At 50.8% G+C, this 5491-nt stretch overlaps 1 pseudogene; it reads right to left on the bottom strand.

The window, feature by feature from the left end:
• LOC147967005 (protein phosphatase 2C 53-like) lies at positions 1–582 on the bottom strand (annotated as a pseudogene).
• Between the last annotated feature and the right edge of the window lie 4909 nt (positions 583–5491).

Below are 5491 nucleotides of genomic sequence, written 5' to 3'. Positions count from 1 at the left end.
CTAGACGACGATGGCGCAGTCCACAAAAGCCTTCTCCCACTGCTTGGAATCCAGAGAGCTCAGGTCGTCCGAGGCGCTGACGCGGTCTTGCGCGCAGCTCCTCGGCGAGCGCGGCGCCGGATTGTAAGCTGTCCTGGCAATGGTCGCAACCTGGGCACCCCTGTGCGACGGCAAGGAAGTGTATGCGGAGACGGAAGGAGGTGCGGTCGAGCCCGTCACCGCGGCGCCGAAGCCGGCGACCATGCATTGCATGACGCCGCAGAAGAGAGTGATGACAGCGGCGGCGTGCTCCATCTCCAAGAGGCGGCCGCGCGCAGACGGATTTGAGCGACCAGAGCGGCGGGGAAGAGCGACACTCCTGCAGGTGCCACCGAAGACCGTCACGGTCTGGTCGGCCGCCGCGGGCAGGCCGTCTGAGAGGAGCCAGGGTGAGCTGACGTCAGCGGAAGTTGAGAAGAGGCCCTCAAAGTTGTGGGAGACGACGTTACTGCAGTCCGAGGCAACGCTCCATGTCCGGAGGCGAGACGGAACAGCCGAGCACAACGCGTCGGCGAGAGCGAACCACGATGGCGTGGCGTCCATGGCGGAGAGCGCACGGCGTCGGGGTGAGGACGACCCTGACGACGCCGTCCAGAACGAACAGGAGCAGGAGCAACCATCGCCGGCCGAACAATGGCACCACTAGTTAGAAAGGAGAGAGAGCGGATGGGAGCAAATGGAATGAAGACGGGCGCACGTAACAGGCAGTATTTATAGAAGACAACAGAGAGGAAGAGCAAAAATCGGAAACAGCTACCGCACAAGCTGTAGAAGGGCCCAGAAAAATGGATGGAAGCCGCAACCGACAACATAAGAAATTCAGAAGATGCGGCGGCGACCGACTCGATTGGAAGGATAAAGCAGACGTCGATCCCTCCACGCGCAGGACATGCATCCAATCCCGAACTGAGAAGGAACCAGAACATGCAGCCAATGGAGAGTTCATGACTCAATTTTTTTATCGTTTCTGGCAGAAATCAGTACGCGCACCAAACCATGTACCCGGCTATATCTCCCACTAAAGCACGTGTCGCTCACTCATTGGGTCGATTTTGACTGATAAGAAAAAGTCAAAAAAACGTGGTAAACTAAACCTGGCCAGGTTTAGTATATTTAGTATTATACACATGTACATGCAAGACAAGGACCATATGAAACTGGCGCTGAATTATATGCTGCCGTTTAGATGGCAATCTTGCAGTATGTCTTCATATGCTCACTCCCTTTCAAGTTATAAGATATTCTAACTTCTTTTGAATTGGATGTATATATAGATGCATTTTAGTATGTTTGTTCACGGTTTATATGTAGTCCATATTGAAATACCTAAAATATCTTATAATTCAGAAGAATAGAGCCGATACTTTATTTTTTCCTCTAATCGTCGCTTTATTATTAGACAATAGAAGGAAAATTGTTGCGTCATGCAATGTATACAACCAATATTCTTTGAGACCGATAATGCATAGAAGAGGCCAAAAACACACAACAACTAATCCAGCAAAAAAGTAAAGTAGTACCACGATGTGAGCTCTATTTTTTGCTGATCAAAATAAACTTAGATGTTCGGTTGAAGGTGAGGTACTTGAAAACTCCAATTTAAGTAACGAGTGACGTACAGATCGATCAAAGTCCATGGTTTTAGTACCACGTACGGTCTATGCAGATACGCGTGCGTATATAAACTAACATCGGAGACGACCCGCCGCCAAATCCAAACCCTAATTAAACAAGCATATGCAAGCCAGATCGTGTACTACCAACTACCAAGCCATAGCCAGATCGTTTGACAAGCGCAACCATGGTGGGATACCCGTCGGGCTTGGACACCAAGTCCACCGATCCCGACATCCCGCGATCGCCGGCGACTGCGCTGGAACGGCGCTTGGAGAGGATGTCGTGCTTAGACAAATGCTGCTCGGTGTGCCTCATCATGTTGCTGGTCCTTGCCCTCGGCTTGACATTCGGTCTCGTCTTCGGCCTCCCCCACCGGCGCTACTCCGTCACGATCAACTCCGCCTCGGGCCTAGATCTGCCGCCGTCCAAGAACCTCACGCTCGACCCGCAGTTCAACCTCACGCTCCGCCTCGCATCGGCCAGCCCGGGCCGCGGCGCGTGCATGGACGCTGGCACCTATGTGCACGTGTCCTACCGCTGCGTCCCGCTCGCCACCAGCGCCGCCGCACCGCGCCGTCTCTGCGTCGCCAAGGGCACCAGCGTGCAGCTACCAGGGTTCCTGATGGACAGCCTCACTGCGGACCTGCGGAGCGGGGTGGAGGCGTTCAACGTCAAGATCGGGCGATCTGCCGGCCACCACGACGCCGAGCTGGTTGCGTCCTGCGGGGTTAGGCGAGTTGGGGATACCGCTAGATGTGGTTCAGATGACACGTGCCCTGATCCAAACCAGAAAGTGAATGATGATCCGGTTATAATTTCTACTCCAATCTTCATAATAGGACGCAGTCAGGGTCTCTCCACTCAAGATCAACCATGAAGATTTCTTACGGATTGTTTATCGATTTATAAACACTAAACACTGATGTAATAATTTTGCTCCGCAGCTAGCTATTGTATGTTTACCCTTTTGTCGCGTGTTTGAATCCTCGGTTAATGGAGATCTTTGTGACAACTTATTTCTGTCAAGGAAACACGCTCGAGTTTACTGATTCAATCAAATAGTATATCAGATAAATTTAACTGGCAAACACGAGCATAGAGACCTTATGGTGATAAAATCTAAAACTTACCAAAGATTTCTTTTAATTTCATCACCTCACTACACAACAATTCCAGATCTCCATTTTTTGTATGTAGATGTTCTCTATGCTTTCTGTGAAACAACCATAGAAAGCAAAACCAACAGAAGCTGCAGCAACTTCACGGTTTTGTATATGCATCTGAACTATGCACCTGAATTGGTTGAAACAATGTAAGTTGGAAAACTCTTTAATTCACCCGATGGATACCCACACATCCTGTCGGTTGCCTCGTCCGTTCGACGCATGTACCCGTTGGCCCCATCTCCACCTTATTGCTTTCTCCCTCCTTCGTCTTCCTCCGCAACTCCGCCCCCTTCCCCCACATTCCCTTTCTTCCTCACCTCCCTTTTCTTTCCTCTACCTCAGCCCAGATCGGGACAACGTCGGCAAAGGTAGAGCTAGCGCTTCTGCAAGTCCTCCCTCCTCCCTACCATTGCAAGACGGGGTACTCAGTGTTGCAGGGCACACCTCTCGCCGCCGGTGTCAACAAAAGGGTGGTGCTCGTGCAGCATCCTTCCGTGACTTGCAACATTGCCATTGTTGCATCCCTCATCACAGCAACCACGTTGTTGCAACCCTGGAGTTGCGAAATGCGACCACCACCGTTGCACCCTCAACCGAGATTGCCACCGGACGCAAGCTTAAGCCCCAACGATGTTGTGTTGGAGGAAGAAGGGAAAACGACCATGTTGCAAGGTTGAGACACCTACGTACGACACTTACTGCATGACAACATCCTCATCATGCAAGGCACATGCATCGTCCAGAGTTGCAACCCTTGTTTTGTAACAACTATCGTCGAGTTGCTAGGTTGCAAGGGCACCTTTGCCACAATAACTGTGTTCCAGCATCCGTCATGTTGCAACGGCAGGGTCGCCATTCCAGCATACACATATAACCGTTGTGTAAGGCTGAAGTGCAGGGCCAAATAACACAATCTTCACATTTTCATCTCCGTGGAGTTCGAGCATCGGTGCCACTCCACGAGCTCCAGGAACGGAGTTGAGGAGCAGAGAGAAACCGAACACACTCCTTATCACCTCATCTTTCCTTCATCTTCCTCCAGAACACCACCTCCCGTTCCTCACATCGCAAGTGTCCTCTGTCTTCCCTTTCTTTCTACGCTTCCCTTTTCTTTCCTCCACCTCAGCCCATATTGGGACAAGGCCCACAAAGCCGGAGCCACCGCTTCTGCAAGGGCGGGGGGGGGGGGGGGGGGGTTGCCTAGGTCTTGCAGGCATACCTCTCACCACCAATACCAAAATAGGCGGCGCTTGTCGTAGCAACCTCCACTGACTTCCAGCATCCCCTTTTTGCCGCCGTCCTTGAGCTGCAACCCTTGTTGCACAATTGTTGTCTCGTGTCGCCGGGTTGCAAGGCCGTCTTCGCAACCGTAGTTGTGCTCCAGCATCCGTCATGTTGCAAGGTTGCGGTTGTCGTTCCATCATACACATATAAATGATATAATCACTGTGTAAGGGTGAAGTGTAGGACAACAATTTGTTCAACCAGGAGTCATTTGTCCATGGGGCCAAATAACACAATCTTTCTCCTGTCGGCAACAATGGTTGTACTAGGAGGGCGTAGCTGAGATAAAATAAAATAACAGAGAAAATTGGCCCTTTGCCAGCATCTAGTTTTTTTGTTGTGGCTTTTATTTAGGGCGCCGCTACGCGTCTGCCGGCGGATGTATGGGAAACATCCGCCGCATGGAGGTATGTTCGATCAGCGCCCTGACAGCCGTCCGATCACCATCGCACATGCGCGACCACCTTTTACTTCCTGCAACAACACCTCTGTTTCAGAAATAGATTCCCCTGTCTGCCGTCCCGCCGACGCGGGGGGGGGGGGTGTTTTCCTGCAACCGGAGCTATGTTTCTGAAACATGCGTCATGTTGCAATATTTGACCACTCACTCTTTAACGTCGGGCTATTGAAAGGATCGATATGGTTGACTAGAGGAGGGGTGAATAGGCAACTAACAATTTTTAGCTTTTCTTTAGCAATTTAAACTTTGCATTAAAAAGGTTGTCTAGATATGCAACTAGATGAGCAACCTATATGATGCAACACGAATAGGAACACAAGCAAGCAAGATATATGAAACAAATAAGCTACACAAGTAAAGGCACGAGATAACCAAAAGTGGAGACGGTGGAGACGAGGATGTGTTGCTGAAGTTCCTTCCCTTTGAGAGGAAGTACGTCTCCGTTGGAGCGGTGTGGAGGCACAATGCTCCCCAAGAAGCCACTAGGGCCACCGTAATCTCCTCACGCCCTCACACAATGCGAGATGCCGTGATTCCACTATTGGTGCCCTTGGAGGCGGCGACCGAACCTTTACAAACGAGGTTGGGGCAATCTCCACAACTCAATTGGAGGCTCCCAACGACACTACGAAGCTTCACCACAATGGACTATGGCTTCGCGGTGACCTCAACCGTCTAGGATGCTCAAACACCCAAGAGTAACAAGATCCGCAAGGGATTAGTAGGGGGAATCAAATATCTCTCGGTGGAAGTGTAGATCGGGGCCTTCTCAACAACTCCTGAGCAAATCAACAAGTTTGGTTGGCTAGGGAGTGAGATCGGGCGAAAATGGAGCTTGGAGCAATAATGGAGCTTTAATGGTGGAAGAGGTGAGTCAACGGGGAAGAAGGAGATCCTTTATATAGTGAGTGGAAAAGATCCAACC

This window comes from Triticum urartu, chromosome 6A (assembly GCF_056163025.1).
Source record: "Triticum urartu cultivar PI428250 chromosome 6A, HENAU_Tu73, whole genome shotgun sequence".
Classification (NCBI taxonomy): domain Eukaryota; kingdom Viridiplantae; phylum Streptophyta; class Magnoliopsida; order Poales; family Poaceae; genus Triticum; species Triticum urartu.
The sequence above is the reverse complement of the archived record's forward strand: the minus strand, read 5'-3'. Positions and strand labels throughout refer to the sequence as shown.